This window comes from Octopus sinensis, linkage group LG20 (assembly GCF_006345805.1).
Source record: "Octopus sinensis linkage group LG20, ASM634580v1, whole genome shotgun sequence".
Lineage (NCBI taxonomy): Eukaryota > Metazoa > Mollusca > Cephalopoda > Octopoda > Octopodidae > Octopus > Octopus sinensis.
In genome coordinates, this window is record NC_043016.1 from 16,887,661 (window position 1) to 16,909,610 (window position 21,950).

Below are 21,950 nucleotides of genomic sequence, written 5' to 3' on the forward strand. Positions count from 1 at the left end.
ATAGTGTGTGCTGGGTGCTTTTAACTTTCCACTGGCACAAGCACTGTTGTGTGGAACTGGTACTACATGGTATCAGCATGACTGCTTTTTACAGGTACCCAGTGCACAAGACTCTTGCAGGCTGATCCTTTTGACCAGGGGTTGTGGCTGTAACACTTCCATTGCGAAAGATGGGTCTTCTTGAGTACAGCAAGGTGCCAGATATTTTGGTCCTTTTCCATCTTGTCCAAAAGGTTCAGCATTCTGAACGTCACTACATACACACATCGTCCTCATTGGCACCACTCATGTCATCAATAGAACTGAGACTGTACCAAAGCAGGACGTCCTGGAGACAAAATAAAGGCAGAAGCTGAGGTCTATTGTTAACTGGTGGTGTAAGAAGGAAAAGCTAGGAACTGAAGTTTTTCTGTGGGAACATTTTCATGATAAGTGGGGGAGAGGCAGACTGTAAAAACTCAGTTGTTAGAAGAGACTGGATGTAACATTGGAAAGCTTAGAAATATTAGGACAGAGAGAAATGTAAAGTGTGGCTAAGGAATTCTTATATTCTTTTAGTCTTTTACTTGTTTCAGTCATTAGACCATGGCCATGCTGGAGCACCTCCTTGAGGAATTTTTAGTCAAAAGAATCGACCACAGCACTTATTTTCTTTTTAAGCCTGGTACTTATTGTATCAGTCACATTTGCTGAACCACTAAGTTGTGGGATCATAAACACAGTAACACCGCTTGTCAAGCGATGATGGGGGAACAAACACAAACACACAAACATATACATATAGATATTTATATATATATGTATATATATGACTTGTTTCAGTCATTTGACTGTGGCCATGCTGGAGCACTGCCTTTACTTGAGCAAATCGACTCCAGGACTTATTCTTTGTAAGCCTAATACTTATTCTATCGGTCACATTTGCTGAACCAATAAGTTACAGGAACATAAACACACCAGCATCGGTTGTCAAGTGATGTTGGGGGGGGGGAGGTACAGACACAGACACACAAACACACACACACACATGTATATATATATATATATATATATATATATATAATATATATATATATATATATATATATATATATATATATATATATATATAATTTTAATCCAAACGGGAAACAAAAAAAACACAACAATGGAACATTACACACACATATATATATACATATATATATAATATATATATATATATATACTATATATATATATATATAATATTATTAGTGAATTGAAGAAATGGAGTTGAACGAAGATTGAACAGAAATCGTTTTATTTCATTCTACACGTGTTTCGAAAGGCACAATTTACCAAATTCCAATTGAATAATGGACCATATTGTGTCTTTCTCTTCAGGAAGAATAGGAATCCGTTGGAATAAACAAAAACAGAACAGAGGCGGAGCAAAACAAATCGAACTAGGCTCCTAAGAGCCCATGGCCAAACTCTTGGCCATGGGCTCTTAGGAGCCTAGTTCGATTTGTTTTGCTCCGCCTCTGTTCTGTTTTTGTTTATTCCAACGGATTTCCTATTTCTTCCTGAAGAGAAAGACACAATATGGTCTCATTATTCAATTGGAATTTGGTAAATTGTGCCTTTCGAAACACGTGTAGAATGAAATAAACGATTTCTGTTCAATCTTCGTTCAACTCCATTTCTTCAATTCACTAATAATATTAAAATTCAATTATCCGCACCAACGCACGGTTGCAACACATATGGTTGTACCTCCAACCGTGCTGTCTTCTGCTGTGATTTTTGCTACCAAGGTAGCGGTTAAACTTTGATTATCTTAATCTGCAACAAGATTATTCATCTTTCTATTTCACATTATATATATATATACATATATATACGACAGGCTTCTTTCAGTTTCCGTCTACCAAATCCACTCACAAGGCTTTGGTCGGCCCGAGGCTATAGTAGAAGAAACTTGCCCAAGGTGCCACGCAGTGGGACTGAACCTGGAACCATGTGGTTTGTAAGCCAGCTACTTACCACACAACCACTCCTATGTACATGTATATATATATATTATATATATATATATATATATATATAGGAGAGTAATGTAGTTCACTGGAAGCATTATGTATTGTTTGTAAAATATAATGTGTCTTGAATGGCCCAACAATGCAGGGTGGACTATTATAATAACCGTTATAATTTAATTATTCATAGTCACTGCTATAATATTTCAGAATATAAAATTCCTTCTTCAGATATTCTTAGATGGAGTCACAGCTATATTCTGAATATTATATCAGACTATGAATAATTAAATTATAACAGTTATTATAATATTCCACCCTGCATTGTTGTGGTGTGTATATATATATATATATATATATATATATATATATATATATATATATACACACACACACGATGGGCTTCTTTCATTTTCAGTATACCAGATCCACTCACAAGGCTTTGGCCAGCCTGAGGCTATAATAGAAGACACTTGTCCAAGGTGTCATGCAGTGGGGCTGAACCTGGAAATATTTGGCTGGGAAGCAAGCTTCTCAGAAATTTACTAACTGTAACAATCTTTCTGTGCAATAGATAGCAAGATAGATAGATAGATGAGTGTATAGCTACATATGTAGCTGTGTAAAGAAGTACTGATCTCTAACCTGTAAAACCAAATTCAGCATACCAAATTCAGACTGGAACTTTGTACAGAATCCAGCTTACCAGTTCCAGTCAAACTATCTAACCAATGCCAACTTCATGACACCTCCTTCTATTGCCCTCTGCCCTCCAACCCCATGCCTAACTACCAACAGACTGTATCCTCCGCTATCCATGACCTCATTTCCTTCTCCCATCTTCCTCTCACTGCCTCCAACCTCATTGTCCACACTCCACACACACCCACTATTTACTTCCTTCCCAAAATCCACAAGCCCAACAACCCTGACCACCCCATCATCTTTGCCTGCAACTGTTCCACGGAATTGATCTCTAAATACCTCGACTGTGTCTTTGACTCCCTAGTGGCTTCCCTCTCCTCACACATCCACAACACTGACCATGCTCTCCATCTCTTTAACTCTTTTTCCTTTCCTTCTGGACTCTAAATTTCTGTCCACTCTTGATATCAAGATTTTATATACTGTGATCCCACACAACGAAGGACTTCTTGCTCTGATACACTTTCTAGACCTTCGACCTGACCCTCCAACCTGACACCTCCACACTTCTTTGTTTGGCCAAGCTTGTTCTCCCCTTCAACTGCTTTTTGTACACAGGGGATTTTTGCCAACAGTTCTCGGGAGTAGCCATGGGAATGAGAATGGGCTCCAACTATGCGAACTTGTTTGTTGGCTATGTTGAGGCCCAAATATTCTCACAATTCATTGGTCACACTCCCAAACTATATGGTTGTTATATCAATGACTGTATTGTCGAGACCTCTCTCTCCCATGAACAACTAAACTCCTTCCTCTCTTTTGTCCAATCCTTCCATCCTGTGCTCGAATTCTCCTGCAGTATCTCTAACTCTTCTGTTGAGTTTCTCGACACTTCTGTCAGTATACACCACTCCACTCTCACTAACTCCGTCCACTACAAACACACTCACACTCCTACCTTAACTTCTTCTCTTCCCACCCTACCCACTCTATCTCCTTCTCCCAATCCCTCTGTCTGTGCAGGCTCTGCAGTGACAACCATGACTTTGAAATCCAGTCTCAACTCATGACTCACCACTTCATCCTACCACTATCCACACTGCCCTTGCCAGGGCATGATCCGTGGACCGTGCCTCTGCCCATTCTCCCTGCACCCGCCCCACCATTGCCCATCTCCCGTTTCCCCTCACCTACCACCCCTCTGCTCCGCCCCTCCAACATGCCATTCTCTGAGCCTTTCGGTGACTTTAGTCCAACCCCTCTACCTCGCACATCTTCCCCAACCTACACCTTCCCTCCTTCAAATGAACCCATAACCTGTGTTACCTTATGGTCCACAGTTTTTTCCCTAACTCTACTGCCCAGCCTGGCTCGTTTTCCTGCTCCTACCCACACTGCTGCACCTGCCCCTACCTCTCCAACAATACCATCCTCATAGGCACCCATCATTGTCCATATCACATAACCGACTACTTTACCTGCACTTCTCGTAACGTCATTTACCGCATCTCCTGCTCTCTCTCTGCCCTTTCCTGTATATTGGTCATATGGGACTGTTTCGCAGAGCACCTCCAAGGCATCAGACTCGGCAATGACACCTGGTCCCATGCCATTTGTGGTCTACCGGTCATTCACTACAACATCTGTCTGTATTTAGACTGTCTTTGCACAGGGCCATCCAGACTCCTGCCTTTGCCGTGAACTGGAATTAATCTTCTCTCTGCACTCTTTTGTGCCACAAAGGCTTAACCCCACTCTCTTCATCTGACATCTACCTCACCTCCTCTGTTCATTGATACCACCCCACACCACACATACTAGCATTGACCACTTCCCAGCACCCACACCACACACCCACACACTCAAACATTCTTCAATAGTGTCACAATACATACGATTATATGAGCAGCTACACACACTGTCTAACTCAGTACATACACCACATGCCATCATGTACACTCCTACCTACACATACACAAGCACATAGTACCTGAGCACAGGGTATATATACATACACATGCAACACGCATTTACACACGCAACATTCGGTGACAAATAACTTTCACCCTCATATATATATAGACATGCACACTTTTTGGTTACAGGCACACACACACTCACACACACACGCACGCACGCACACACACACACACACGTCTACACAACACATTACAAAGTACACCTCCACTGCTGCATACAACACACATACATACATACGCACACACTTTAGAGACTCACACATTTACATATGCACACACTCACACATGTCAGAGTCACTAGACCCTATTCATACACACACACACCCCATTCTCACATACACACACATACGTACACGCACACCGTCTTTTGGGATCACCAGCACTTTATTATCTCCCTTTCTTTCAACCCCGTTATTATTATTATTATCTCCCTTTCTTTCAACACCGTTATTATTATTATTATCATTATTATTATTATTATTATTATTATTATTATTATTATATTATTATTATTATTATATTATTATTATATTATTATTATTATTATCATCTCCCTTTCTTTCAAACTATTTTCTAATCATTTGCCATGTTGGACAGCTGAAATGTACAAATTTTTAATTCTCTCTCTGTTTATCTTCTCTTATTCCATTCTTTTAAAGAGCATGGCTTGAAACATAAAAGACTATTTAATTTTTTCAAACGTCAAACTAATACACTTGCATGTTGTTCATGTGTGTATGTATGTATATATATATATATATATATATACAAATTGAGATAGGGGTTGTAAATGCAACCCTGAAGTACCCAACAAAGTTAATACATAAATGTTAAGGATTGCGATGCAATCAATTCATTTACTGTATTATATGGGCAAAGGTAAAATGATTTACCACAAATTACTAATTCAAGATAAGAAAATGGAGAAATACATCTAAATCAAATATCAATTACCAGATAATACTCAATCACATACTTTATTAAACCACCACATAAGAGACTGTAGGGTTACATATAAAAAGCAGAACAAATCAGTGTACATACAGTAGTGTACATAAAAAAGTGTACATAAAAGAGTAATATATGTAGACTGATTTATATTACATAATCTCCGAAGAGGCTTATGATATTTTGTAAATGTCTCATTTATATATATATTGACCTACCATAAAAGGCTAATATTGGTAAAATGAGACATACTTATCTACATGGCCGAAACAGCTGTAAGATGTAATCTATACTTATATTTATATTTACTTATATTTATATTCTCTTTTATATATATTCTACTTATACATCATTACTCTTTTATGTACACTTTTTTATGTACACTACTGTATGTACACTGATTTGTTCTGCTTTTGAGACTGAGGATTGTAATATGATGCCACAGGGTAGAGGACTTTAGGCATGCTTGGACTTCATCTGCTCTAGTGTCTTTCGGAATGACAAGAAGAGTTTGCCTGAAATCACCTGAAAACAGAAGCGTTACACCTCCCATTGGAGCCTGACAGTCTCGGATGTCTTTCAGGGCTCTATCTAATGCTTCCAAAGCTCCCTTGTGAGCCATAGTGCACTCATCCCAGACAATTAGATGACACATTTTAAGTACTTGTCCCTGATCTGAGCTTTTGTTGATGTTGCATAAAGGCATTTCGGATGCTGCTAAATTGAGAGGGAGTTTAAAAATTGAGTGTGCTGTCCTGCCACCGGGTAACAAAGTAGCTGCAATGCCAGAGGAGGCTACAGCTACTGCAATGTCCTGATGCTGCCTAACTTCTGCAAGGAGAAGCTTTGTAATAAATGTTTTTCCTGTCCCTCCAGGAGCATCGAGGAAGAAGATTCGTCCCTTGCGTTGGCGTACACTGCTAAAAATAGTTCTGTAGGCCTGCAGCTGCTCCGGAAGTAATTTAGGCTCATTTTCAACAATGTACTTTGAAAGCGCTTGAGTGTCGTAGGTTGTTTCACGAATGACAGCAGTGGGAAGGTTATTTGACCCTGACCTGAATGTTTGTGGCAGGCCATACGTCGACAATTCATTTCCATCCAGTTTAGCAATTCTGTCTTTAGCCAGGTTGTCTCTATATTTGAGCCATAGAGTGGCCGGATCACACAGTTCGCATGCCTGTAGTAATACTGCAAATAGTGCCCTGAGACTTTTAGGTGATTGTGATAAAGCAGCTTCTCCTAAAGTTGCATCCCATTGTGCACCATCTTCTAACAGACCTTGTCGATAGCAGGCTTCTCTGTATGTTGTGCAGACGTGTCCATGAACGGTTTTTAGTGCCTGGAAAGACGTTGGCCCTCTGACCTTATGCAGTAGTAGACGAAGATAGAAGCACTCTTGTTGAGTGGGATGCACTGTGTATACTCGCCCAAGGCAAGTGTGAAACTTAATGCCAGGGTATCCATGAACATTTTGACCTGCTTTCCGTGGGGGCCCATTTTTTTCCATTCCAAGTGTAGTACGATGGAATCTGTGGATATAGCAAGGTTTGAGCGAATGGATCCACTTGACAAAGCTCGAAGAATGCAGTGAGTGTGCTATCCCTTGGTTCCTCTGCCAACAGAGAAGCATTAGCATCGGTGAAGTACACTCTTTGACCATTTTCCAGGTGCGCTGCAAGCTGTTGAATGGCGGGGTGTCGTTGGTGAATTGGAAAGCCAAAGATGCGCCAGAAAGCCTCGTTGCTACTTATGTACCGTCCCACCTGATAATGCGTCACCTCATCCTGGCAGTATTCTTGTTGAAGTCCAAACATTGCAGCGTCGGAACCCTTGTTTACATATTTGCAAACGTACTTGATGGATTTAACGGAGTTGCAAAACTCAACGTTGATGTGGGCATTGAAAGTCTTTGACAAGAGTGAGCAGTATGGAACAATCCATCTATTATCAATATCGTGCTGTCCGATAGTTGCTGTGAAACCTCCGTCTTCTGGTTTTCTGCGTCTATATGATGGATACCCATCAGCACCTGTCTGAGTTACTTGTAGGAACCTCCTTGGAAATCTTTTTGAACATATGCTGTCCTTCAAGCATGGTGAGTTTATGTTGAATCCACGCCCACATGGACCATGTTTGCTTTAACTATTTCGTATAGTTCTTTGTCTAAAGCTGGATCAGGAAGCTCTGCAGAGATTATGTTGTCGATGCCATTAGAATTGATCTACGCTGAGAGCCAAAGCAGGATATGAGCATGTGAAAGGCCCCTTTTTTGCCACTCGATTGTGTACATGTCACATTGTATGGGCCCAAAGACTTGCCCTTTTTGTATGAACTCCATGAGAGAGATTAACTTCAGATGGAAAACTCGGGCGTTGAGATTCCGGTTCGAATGTAAGGCAGGTTTGAAAGTGTTCCCAACAGTTATTAGTTGTAGTGGTAGAGTGTTTATGCCGAATATGTACGTATGCATGTATATATATATATGTATGTATGCATGTATATATATATATGTATGTATGCCTGTATATATGTACAAAATCCACTGAGAAGGCTTTGGTTGGTCTGAGGCTATAGCAGAAGACACATGCCAAGTCACCACACAGTGGGACTGAACCCAGGACCATGTGTTTGGAACGTAGTTTGTTACCACACAGCCACATCTGCCCTTATGTATGTGTGTGTGTGTGTGTGTGTGTGTGTGTGTGTGCGCGTGCGTATGCGTATGTGTGTATGGGTAGATATATTATGCATGTATATATGTGTACATATTACATATACATCTATATATATACATCTACACATAAAATACAAAATACAAAGTTATATCTTGATATCGCTAGTGATAACAATACTCAAAATATATAACAGACTGGAATTGTAGGCCCGTCTCTTGCAATTTCGATCAATTGGATCTTGTCCTCCCTCTAGTAAAGAAGTGTACGGCTGCAGCGAAATTCATTTTTGGACTTTCTTCTATCGAAGGCATTTTAACAAAAATGCTTCCGTAAAGACGGTGAAAATATTGTTAATTTCCTCAAACAGGGACACAATTCAATTTTTAAACAATAACCAAAGCCCCTTCTCCGAAAGGGGGAGGGTTACGGTTTACAATTATTTAACAAATGCAACACAACAACGTTTCCCTGACGAAGAACCAACAAACGTGATTACAAAAGTCAAACAGTAATAATAATAACAACAAACCGTTTTAATTTATCCCCATTTATGTGAAACCATTTATTCAAGTTCAAGTCATTTATGCAATTTCATACGAATTGCTAAAACACACACACACACACACACATAATAAGGGTGAAAAATTGAATATTAATTTGATTAATGTGAATTGAAAACCAGTGGTGTAGCATATAAGACCATAGCGGTTCTTCCTCTAGCAAAAAGGACGACCACTTGTTAATGGTTCATCCCTGTTATATAATACTTTCACTTTAATAGTTTCAGTATTAAAATGAAAGTGTCTGCATTACAAAAGAGAAATGTTTTTGTTTCACTTTTAACACGTAATACTGAAATAGTGGAGAAGATATGATATTGCTGTGGGGTCGCCCTAGGGAAAAAGTTAAAATATTTTTTTGCCGATGACACTCCTCGGACCTTAAGTAAGATATGTGTAAAATTTGAATGAAATTGGTTGTGTAGTTCTCAAGTTTTAGGGAAACACACAGACAGACACACATTCTTAGTTTTATATATATAGAGATATACATGTATATATATATAGCTGTATATGTATAGATGTATTTCTATAGATATACATGTATGTGTATACATGTATGTCTAGATGTATATATAGATGTACATGTAATATGTACACATATATATACACATAAATACATGCATACATATATACACCCATACACACATACATAGGTGCAGGTGTGGCTGTGTGGTAACAAACTTGGTTCCAAAACACATGGTCCTTAGTTCAGTCCCACTGTGTGGTAACTTGGCATGTGTCTTCTGCTATAACCTCAGACCAACCAAAGCCTTGTCAGTGGATTTTGTAGAGAGAAACTGAAAGAAATCAATTGTATATATATGTATGTATATATGTAAGTCTGTGTGTGTGTCTTTGTGTTTCTCCCTCATCACTGCTTCACAACTGGTGTTCGTTTATTTACATCCCCATAACTTACTGGTTTCACAAGAAGAAACTGTTAGAATAAGTACCAGGCTTATCAAAATATAAAAAAGCACTAGGCCGTGTCTCATATTTTTGTTGTATCTATCAATTTATCTGTGTGTGTGTGTGTGTGTGTGTGTGTGTGTATGTATGTATGTACACACACACACACACACATGGATTTCGTAGACAGGAACTGAAACAAATCTATCGTATATATATGTATGTATATATGTAAGTGTATGTGTTTTGGTATTGGCAGCATGAATGACAATGGCCAGAGACGACTTGCATATTGCACATACCATAACCTGTGCATCACTAACACATTCTTTGCCAACAAGACATCCCACAAGGCATCTTGGAGACATCCAAGATCTCGCCATTGGCATCAGCTGGATCTCATCATTACACGAAGATCCTTTCTGAATTCTGTTCAACTGACCCGTAGTTACAACAGCGCGGATTGTGACACAGATCATTCACTAATAAGAAGCAGGGTGAGGATTCTGCCTAAAAAAGTTCATCACTCCAAGAAAATGGGCCGACCACGCATTAACACTGCCAGAACCTCGGACCCTACACTGCGACAATGTTTTGCTGTTTCTATCAAGGTTGCCCTCAGTAGCTGCCCAAACTCCTCTGTTGAAGTAGGTGGAATTATATCAGAGAAGCTTTGTATACCATATCAATAGATACTTTTGGCATGAGAGAAAGGCAAAACCCAGATTGGTTTAGTGCTGGGCTCTCAGAGCTGGAAACAGTTATCGAAGCAAAGTGTGCAGCTCTGATGCAATAAAAGAGTGATTCTTCTACAAAGTCACTTGAAGAACTCAGAAAGGTAAGAAATAAAACCCAACTGACTGCCAGGCGCTGTGCAAACAGGTATTGGCAGGAAATCTGTCAGAGTATCCAGTCAGCAGCTGACAGTGGCAACACCCGTGGGATGTATGCCGGTTTGAAGAAGGCTCTCGGTCTATCCGCAACCAAGTCAGCCTCTCTGAAATCAACTACTGGAGATCTCATCAAGGACCAAAGCAAGCAAATGGATAGATGGGTGGAGTGCTACTAGGATCTCTACTCACGGGAGACCACGGTAGCTGAGGCTGCAATCGAGGGTGTCAAGATCTTGGCAATCATGTGCGAACTTGAGAGTCTGCCATCTATAGCAGAGCTGACCAAGGCTATTGATTCTCAGCAAGTAACAAGGCTCCAGGAAAAGACGGCATCCCCTTAGAGATAATCAAAACCGGCAAAAACAGCATCCTGCTTCGGCACCTTCATGAGCTTCTGTGTCAGTGCTGGGAAGAGGGTACAGTCCCTCAGGATATGCGGGATGCTAACATCATTACGCTTTACAAAAACAAAGGTGACCATGGTGATTGTAACAATTACCGTGGATATCTATTCTAAGCACTGTTGGAAAGGCCTTTGCTCGCATTATCCTGTCCAGGCTACAACTGCTTGCTTCTCGAATTTATCCAGAATCGCAGTGTGGCTTTAGAAGAAGCAGATCAACTATTGACATGATATTCTCCATACGCCAACTTCAGGAGAAGTCCAGAGAGCAGAAAATGCCATTATATATGGCCTTCATTGATCTGACAAAGGCCTTTGATTTGGTAAGTAGAAAATGCCTCTTCATCCTGCTCCAAAACATCGGATGTCCATCAAAGCTGCTGAGGATCATCAAATCTTTCCATACAGCACAATGGTTCAACATCAGCCGCCTTCCAAATTAAAAAAATGGGATAAAGCAAGGTTGTGTCCTTGCTCCTACATTATTTGGCATCTTCTCGCTGCTGCTGTCACATGCCTTTGAGACATCAGATGATGGAGTGTTTCTGCACAGTAGAAGTGATGGGAAACTGTTCAAACTCTCGCATCTGCGTGCCAAGACCAAAATCAGAAGCGTCGTGATCAAGGAGATGCTATTTGTTGATGATGCCGCTCTGGTATCACACACAGAAGAAGCCCTACAAAGGCTCATCAACTGTTTTGAGCAAGAATGTAGCGACTTTGGCTTAGTTATCAGCCTCAAGAAGACCAACATCATAAGTCAGGCTACATCAGACATCCCAAACATACATATTGGAGACCACAGACTACAGGAGGAGGAGAAGTTTACCTATCTTGGCTCTACCGTCACCTGCAACATATCCCTTGATGCTGAGCTCAATACATGCATTGGCAAGGCTGTGATGGCCCAACTCTCCAAACGGGCATGGGACAAAAATAAGCTGACCAAGACCACAAAAACGAAGATTTACCAGGCATGTGTACTTAGCACTCTACTGTATGGAAGTTATACTTGGACGCCATACACAAGAGCGTTGCCTAAATATCTTTCACCTGCGCTGCCTCCGGAAAATCCTTCACTTCAAATGGCAGAATCATGTCCTCAACAAAGATGTCCTCAAGCAAGCAGGAATACCAAGCATGTTTGCACTCCTCACACAAGACGTATGAAATGGCTTGGACATGTTAGCCGTATGGAAGTTGGCAGAATCCCCAAGGACATACTCAACGGAGAGCTTGCTAGGGGCACTAGGTCTGTTGGAAGACTATTCTTACGATACAAGGATGTTTGCAAAAGGGACATGAAGGCCTGCAACATCAATATTAGCAACTGGGAAGCAGTTGCCAGCAACCGTGGAGATTGGCGACGTACCGTAAAAGAGGGAACACAAAGGAGCGACAGAGAGAGAGAGGAGAAATGGAAAGAAAAGGAAAGACGTCAACAAGAAACTATGACATTACAACCAGCCAGGCAAAGTCTTCCCTACATTTGCGGTACCTGCCAGAGGGAGTGTTTGTCCAGGATAGGACTACACAGCCACAGCAGGAGATGTATTAGGACATGAAATGTAAAAGCCTGACTAGATTATTTTATGTGCAACTCCATTGTCTCCCGAGACAAAAAGGATGCCAACAACAATATATATAGATTTCGTAGACAGGAACTGAAACAAATAATTGTATATATATATGTAAGTCTATGTGTGTGTCTTTGTGTTTCTCCCTCATCACTGCTTCACAACTGCTGTTCATTTATTTACATCTACATAACTTACTGGTTTCACAAGAACAAGCTTATAGAATAAGTACCAGGATTATCAACATAAAAAAGCACTAGGCTGTGTCTCATATTTTTGTTTGACCACTCAGTTGTATCTATCAATTTATCTTTGTGTGTGTGTGTGTGTGTGTGTGTGTGTATCTATATCTATATCTGTATATCTATCTATCTATCTATCTATCTATCTATCTATCTATCTATCTATCTATCTATCTATCTATCTATATCTATATATATATAATACCCTAATGGGGACCTTAACTCCCAAATTTTAGTAATTTATTTTATGATCCAAAACTAAATCAAAAGTACTGAATGGATCTTTACAAAATTTGGAAATTATATTCTATGCATAAGGGCCATAACCCCCATGACAATTCATATATTTTTGCTGTTGATGAAATTTTAACCATAGATATTAGATACAAATGAAATAATATTTATAAAATTTCATCTTCTTACAAGTTAGAAAGACCCTGCCATGGGGACTTAACACCCACAATTTTGTCATTTTATCTAAGCAAAAACGAATACAGTTGTACTCTTGGAAGCTGTAGGGTTACCCGAGCATAAAAGTTGAGCATTATTTCTAATTCAATGGTACAACAGTGTAAGAGTTTGCTTTAACATAGACTTACATTGTGATTTCTGCATAAATTGTCAAGTAAATGAAAGGCATCTTTGCCTCCACTGATTCAGTTGCAAAGTGTTGAATAAAGTTATTTGATTGCAGACCTCCTTTCAGTCTTTTTATTATCACTGGGTCACACATAGTCCCCAGATAGTAACATTGATTTCAAGGCCTTCCCAGATGAGTGAATGGTTATTCAAAGACATTCATAGATTATAAATTTATTCTGTCCAGTTACATATCAGTATAGTGGTCATTTGCAAACTCCAGATGTGACACTTTAATTTCTTCTTAGCCCTCACGTCACATAGTTGTTAATGTTGATTTCAGTTGGGTCATGCCCTTCCAATTGCTATAGATTCTTAATGCATCTTACAGCTGTGCCTGTCATTTGCATGGTGAAGAATCCTACATTGGGAGTCGTAACGACTAGGGTACTGTAGCAGCTGACTGCTTATTGTGATCATTCATCTTTTGGTTTTCTGTAGCTTTGCTCTCTTTTGCAAACCCAGTGAACATATATTTCCTATTTCCAAGAAACTCAAACAATAGATATAAGACCTAAGTTAAAAAGATTCTCAACAATTCAACTGGTTGACATTAAGACACCCACCCCCAATAGGGGCCTTAACTCTCACATTTTAGAGATCCATGACCTTCATTTTTTAGGAGCAAAATCTTTTTAACAGGTTCTCTAAGACTGGAATTTTGGAATATGCGCATAAAAATCAGTAGTATGGGATACGTATGGCACGATTATAATTTTGTTTGGGTGTGTAAAGAGGGAAATAACCCTCATCTGCAATTTTGATGAAATTCGAAACATAGGTATTCTAGTTCATTACAGAAAATATAACAGAAAGGTCTAATTCTTCAAGTGAATGTACCCGGGCAACGCCGGGTATCTCTGCTAGTATATATATAAAAGAGAATTTGTATGTGTGTGTGTGCGTATGTTCCTTATGCATTCCAAAACCGAGTTGCCGATTTTAACGTATGGGGTATCAAAAGATTGAGTAGGCTTTCGGCTGCCAACTAAACTTTATTTTCATTCACATATTTGCATTACAAACATTTAACATTATAATTTTACTTTTAGGCACCTAGCGTAAACAACATTTTATACCACCACCATAACAACGATGACGTCATATTTTCTATATGAGTGTGTTTGCGCGTCCGTTACATATGTTAGGCTGATGACTGACAAGTATAAGTGTGTGACGGCCATATGTGTCTGTCAGTATACATACATTTTTGTGACGACTGACACACACATCTAAAGACTGAGACAGACACACACAGGAACAGACATAGGCTTGAGGTGTGCGTTAATGTAAGCCAGTGTGTGTCTTAGTATATATATGTTATCTTACCCCTCCCCCAACAGTGAAACGCGCCGATTTTGAAACAGTTTAGTTTAGTTGTGGTCTGGACTTTAAATGAACAACAGCATTCACTTTGATGTTCTACAGTGTTTCCCCGAAAATACGACCTGCTCCAAAAATAAGCCCTATCGTGATTTTTTAGGATGTTCTAATATAATCCCTACCACGAAAATAAGACCTAATCAAAAATGCATCAGCTTGTTAACAAGACCATGTGATGTTTGCAAAATAAACCAACAACCGTAGCTTGGCTAAAGTCTGTGCTAAGCGCGCATGCACGGAGTTGACTCCCATGTCCCTCTGGCAAGAAGAGTGCAAAAAGAAAGAGTTATTCCGTGGAGTAGAAGAAAAGAATTGTGGAAGAGTCACATAACAAGAATCTTACGGTTTTCTGTAAGGAGATGTTGGATCGCCGAATGGTTTGAAAATGGCGAGTGGAGTACGATCTCAGCAGACAGGTGGATGAGGGAAGTGCTAAGAAGCGTAAGCGTGGATCAGGTCGACAACCGTTATTTTCGGAGTTGGAAGATATCACCTTGGGATGGATTGCTGACAGAAGAACAAAGGATTTGGCTGTGCGCAAGGCTGATACACAAGAATTTGCTCTTGCAATGGTTCCACAGTTGGATGTACCCCCAGAGATATTCAAAGCATCATCTCATTGGTTGGATAACTTACTTCGATGATATGAGCTCTCTCTATGAAGATCGACAACACTGTTCATGCTGGAGGATGCTGAAGTGATTCAACGTGCACTTGCATTCAAGTCCTTCGTTGACGGCATCTACTTTTCTAAATACAGTCTCTCCCATATAATTGCTATTGATGAGACTGCAGTATTTATGGGCCAAGAATCCAAAACGATAGTTGAACAGACAGCCTTGTCAATCTACGTTGCCTCAACGGGTTACGAAGGTTCAAGAGTTACTTGTATTTTAGCAATTCGTCTTGATGGAACAAAATTCCCACCGCTTATCATCACAAAGGGCAAAGAAGAGAAAATAGAACGAGTTTCGGGCATTTATGTCCGTGAAAAGGAAAAAGGCTTGGAGCACAAAAGAAAATAGATTGATTTAACTATACTACTTGTTCTACGTGGTTCTCAAAGAGGTCTTTTAGTCTGGGATTCGGCCAGTACTCATCGCGCAAAAGATATGAAAACCTTCCTTTCCGAAAGAAGAATTGACCACATAAAGATTCCCGTGAGAATGACTTCATATCTACAAACATTCGATCTTGTAATAAACAAGCCCTTCAAGGATTATTTACTGATGGAAGTGAATGAATATATCGAACATAGAATGGAGAGAAATGAGCGTGGAAACTTTGTCAAACCCAACCTCCAAGAAGTCGTGAATTGATGGAATAAACTTACCGATAGTTGCGTTACCAATGCACTACGTGCAGGGTACTTGGACAAAAAGTGCTCTTTAAGGAAAGTTATATTGCCAGACATGAGAGATTGGGGTTTATGATTCAACAGAAAATGGATTTGCAAGAAATTCAGTCTGAAGTTCGGGGTTTCGATGATTTATGACGATATTCCAGAAGAGGACAAAATGTTTGTACTTGACTAAAAACAAGAAGCAAATAAATAAACTTTTGATAACTAAAAATATAGGTTTCCTGTATACAATATTTTTTCTATTACACGAGGACATGAGACGTTTTGTCTTTCTTGGATTTTTTCCGCAAAAATATAAGACATCTCCCGAAAATAAGCCCAAGTGCGTTCTTTTTTTGATGCAACATTAATATAAGACCAGGTCTTATTTTTGGGGAAGCATGGTACCAAAATGGAGATTTGGCTGATTTCACAGCACTAACAATACTTGCGACTATATCTGAAAAAGAAAAAAATGTTATTCTGGTTATTATAACAAATTCGGAAACTTGGCGAAGTAGAAAGCCTCAGCGGCTCTTTCGATATAATTACAGAAATGTCATTCCACTCCTTCTAACCAGTTTCAGGATAATGCTTTTTAAAACAGTCCTTATTGAATATCTGTTATGGTTTCTCATCACTGTATCAACGCTGCACAACTGCGTTAGTCAGTATTTATTCTATAGCCTAACGCTACACAGTTTGTATATATATAGTAATGTCAAATTAATTTATATCTTGCTACAAACATCCTTCAGCAAATGTTTTAAATTAACCTTCACAGCAGCATCTTCCTTTCTTTACACTTTGTTCAGCGTTCGTTTCAAAATTGTAAAATAAATTATTTTTGTATGAAAATTTTAATTATGCCTTCTGAATTTTCTTGAACTTTCACTTTCTTCACCGTGATATTCCTTCAATCGTAAATTTTATAACATTTAGTACATGTTGCACATACATGTTACCTTTCTGTACTTTCTTACATTGGTGACGCATACTAACTTTTGCTAAATTAGTGACTTTCCTTTTTTTTTTTAATAGCGTAACTAAGCTTCATAAAGTATGTTTTGCACCTATATTGAGTACATTTCGTTTCGCTTGAACTTCGTGTGAGTACGTTTTGCTGTTTTCAATATTATCAATTCTTTGAATGTGTACGTGTCTGTGAGTGTGTGTGTGTATGTTTCTGCGTTCGTTATGTCTATGGTAAACTATAGTAAAGAACATTTTACGCTGTTTTAATGAGCTCACATCTAATGAAGTAGCCATCCTTGTGGTTGGTGATCCCCATTGAAAATCATGATATTCTCATTCGTGTTCGAGATAACAAAACCTTAAACGTGTTTCACAGACTCATCCCTCTTATGATGCTCTCCAGTATTCTCTTATTCTGTGGAATGGGCAAGATGGATATCATCTCAATATTCCACAGATTGAACCTGCAACAGGAGAGCCAATTACAAAAAAAAAAAAAAAAAAATGATGTTGTCAAATGATTTCTATTCTTACCAACTGATGTTAAGACCAGAACAATCAAGTCAAATTACACATATCAAATAAACTTTATTTTCATTTACATATTTTCTACATTATCTCAGTAACCAGCTGTAGTTATTTGAAAGACACTGCTCTACAACGGTCAGGTTTCATTAGAAAGTGAAAATAGTTTCACACTTTCAATTTGAACCAAAATTACACAGTGTTGGATTACAAGAATGACGATGTGTGAATAATGAGAGTAATGTTTCTCCGAATTAGTCACATCTGTATAATAATAAAGAAAGCTGCTTATTATCTACTAAATAAACTATGTTTTCGGTACAACAACTCTTTTTTACAGCTAAAATAACTTCGGAAACTAGGTTGGGTCATACAATTTTGAGTTCCTTTTCAGACAATATTTCGATTTTCTTCTAATGTTTCACTTTCGTCCGATGGTTCATGTATGCGTAGAATTCTATCCAGACAAACATTTATAAAAATGTACGCATAAATATTGCATTAAAATAAGCCACAACCTAAAAAAATTAATTAAAAGACATCCATTTCCCTATATGATATGAGGAAATACAGTTTCCCTCTCTATCTCCCCCCCCTCTCTCTCTCTCTCTCACACACACACACATACGCGCACAAAAAAAAGATGTATGCATATGTTTTTATGGGCGAAGGTAAAGAATAGGCACACCTGGTGTTTAGGGTTTAGGGTTAGAGTTAGGGTGGTGTACGTATTCTTTACCTCCGTCTATTTATGTACGTGTATATGAAAGATAGTGTGTGTGTGTGAGATAGAGAGAGAGAGTGCCACTTACATATACATGCAAAAAAATTCATACATTACAACACAAACTTTCACTCACTCACTCTCTCTTTCTCTCTCTCTCTATCTCTTTCTTCTACTTTCTGCTCTCACTTCAAAGCGCCTGTCGCCTTTCCACTTTCTCCTCTCTTTCAATTTCTGCTCTCTTCAAAGCATAAAGAAATTTTAAAATTTTTATGGAAATTAATGAACAATCATATGACCCCCATATGATCAGGTTGACAACTTTGCTTCTTCAAATGAAAGAATACCATAAAATAACTTCCTTTGACACACACATGCATACACAGACACTCACACACATACACACACTGTAGGTAAAACTTCTGTACAAATTATGTTATTTCTTGCTGTGTACACCTGGAAATTTAAAGCTCAAATCCAATTGAAATGATCCTTTTCTATTGTGTAATTTGTTTGTGATGAGCGTATTTAAAAACCTGATCTTTTCGATATAAACTTAAAAGGAGGTTTTCCCAGAAACCCTGTCCTTTATCTCTTCTTTTTAGCATGTCCGAGTTGACAATTCCTCTCCTTTGCCTTATTTTTTTTCCTGAATTTCTTCCGATTCCTATGTTTAATTTTCTCCCTTTCCACACAAAATTCATTTTTTACTTTTTTCAGATTTTTTTTTCTTGATAATCCATGGACAAAAAACAGAGAGTACGAATCTTTAAGAATTTTATTTATCACATCACCCCTTTCAAAAACCTACACACTCCCAATGTTTCACTTTTAGCTTTTTGGAAAGTGGAAAAGTTTCTTCAGAAATAATGTTGTTTACCTGTTGTTTCTAGCATGTCGGATTTACTGATGGTGGTCTGGTATTTTTTACATCTGCTATTTCAGTAGAATTCTAGGGAAATTAAAGTTTTGAAAATGTGATTTCTAGACAAAATCATATTAACCCCCTTTTATATGATGAAACAACACATAGTTTGTGATCCTTCATAAGAACATAAAGCACTTTCATGCAAACCCATACAAATTGTACCCCCCTCCCTTCACTTTTAAACAAACAATAACTTCCAGTAATCCAGTTCACTATATATCAGCTGTGTTGATTCTGCCCATAAGAAAGGAACAAATAAAACAATGTGGCTGGAGGTCATAACACCCAGGCAGTTCTGGGATGCATTGCTAATACATATATATATTAAATCACTAAAGTTAAAGTCTGGTCGTACCCTTGAGAGAATTCTTTAGAGTGTGCTTTTTATTCAGATATATGATATATATACATAAAGTATTTGAGGACATACCTTTTTTGGTCATTGCTGAATATTTTGGTCACTCTGTATAATCTTTGTTTCAGAAAATAATAATGCCAGATATCTTAGCTTACTCAAGAAATGAAGGAGCATGCTGTAATTGTGGTTATAAATAAGAGCTGAATATAGTGATTTAGAAATATCTTGATTTTTAAAAGGGAGTTAGAGATTGAAGATGGAAATGTATCACCAATATCAAAGCATAAAAAGCATTTTAAATGTTCTGAAATCATCAGATCACCTGAATATATCCAGCAACAGATCATTGATTACAATCCCAGAAAGTTCATGAGATCAATTGTAAAAGATCTCCATGTGTCAGAAGGAACGGTAAGAAATGTTGTCCATGAAGACATCAGGTATAAGTCTTATATGATGAAGAAAGGTCAATTTATGTTAGAAAGATAAAAAAAAAATCAATACATCAGATCTAAAAGGCTCTTAAACAAACTGAAAAATCCAGCAGAAGATTTGATTTAGCTTTTCTCGAACAGGATCAAAAAGTTAACTGAAGAAATGACAGATGGTTATGTGCAAACCCTTCTGAATTTCCAAGTGTTATGCATACAAAATTTCCTGCAACTGTCATGGTTTTAGGAGTTGTCAGCAATGAAGGGCACGTGATGCCTTCTTACTACTTTCCACAGGGCCTTGAAGTTAACTCTGCCACCTAGATTGAGATCCTGGAAACAATTGTTAAGCCCTGGATAGACAGTGTATGCAATGGAAGGCCATATGTATTTTAGTAAGACTCTGCACTATCACACATGGCTCTAGTAACACAGGAATGGATGGCCGAAAATTTTCCTGATCACACAACCCCTAACATTTGGTCTCCTAATTCCCCAGATCTCAATCCATTGAAATATTACACGTGGAGCATTATTGTTGAGAGAGAGGTTAATGGCACCAAATATTCTTTGAAAGCTGCCATAGTCAGAGTAATGTCCAAAATGAACCAGGACCTCTTGATTCAAGCATGTAGACTATTTAGATCTCATATGGAAGCAGTTGTTGAAGCTGAAGGTGGCTTTATTGAATAACATTATAGAAAAGAAGGTTTATTTTTATCCTCATAGCAGTTTTTGATAAAGTTATTATCTATTATTATATATCTGTGTTTTTATAAACATAAATCTGTCCTCAAATATCTTACGCACACTGTATATATATATATATATGAATTAGAGATAAAACCACTATTAGGCAACTCAAACAGTGATAGACATAAACCAATACATGAATAACAAATAATATAAATATAATTAATATAATATATCAAAATACTAGCAGTATCGCCTGGCGTTGTTCAGGTTTGTTTCGACTGTTTAAGATTGGAATTTTTGAAAAGTAAACATTTTGCATTATGTAGCTTGTTATTCTCTTTAAGTGTACATTTTTCTGGTTGAAATACACAGAAAAATGGTGACCCCAGTACGCAAACTTACACTTAATTTATCGACACCAAAAGGATAAAAGGCAAAGTCACCATTTTTTGGTGTATTTCAACCAGAAAAATGTTCACTTAAAAGTAAAAATTATGCATTATGTAGCTTGTTATTCTTTTCGGGCTAGCAGTGATGATCAAAAATCCGGCCTGCTAAAATTTGGTTAAAGTGATTCAAACTGCAGACTCAATGCAAAATGGTCACATTTAATTCAAAGCGTTAAAAATATTATGAAAACAATTGGTATGTGTTCACAAAGTCCAAACGATTAATACGAAAAAACCCTCCAGGCTACATCCCAAAAATTAATTTCTTTGCCGAATTTCTACAATGTTTACGGCAATTCGTTTTTATATCTTGATTTTTTATTTTTCATGCAATTTACGCATGCTTGCACGCATGGTGAACACACTTCACGTCAAACAGCTGACTGAGTAAAGTTCACTATTCAATGCATGGGATAAGGCCTAAACAAACACATCAATTTTTGCACTTGCGAGATGAATTTTGGAACAGAAATAGCGCAGTTCAATTTTCATTGAAATACACCGAAAAACGGTGACTTTGCCTTTTATCCTTTTGGTGTCGATAAATTAAGTGTAAGTTTGCGTACTGGGGTCACCATTTTTCTGTGTATTTCAACCAGAAAAATGTACACTTAAAGAGAATAACAATTTTTACTTTTCAAAAATTCCAATGCTAAACGGTCGAAA

At 38.2% G+C, this 21,950-nt stretch overlaps 1 long non-coding RNA gene across 1 annotated transcript; it reads right to left on the reverse strand.

Moving 5' to 3' along the window:
* Window positions 1-1,165: 1,165 nt before the first annotated feature.
* Window positions 1,166-21,213, reverse strand: LOC118767257. Its single transcript, XR_005003162.1, has 3 exons — window positions 21,077-21,213; window positions 16,654-16,658; window positions 1,166-1,207 (listed from the first exon to the last, which is right to left on the reverse strand). It is a non-coding gene; the product is annotated as an uncharacterized LOC118767257 (long non-coding RNA).
* Window positions 21,214-21,950: the final 737 nt, after the last annotated feature.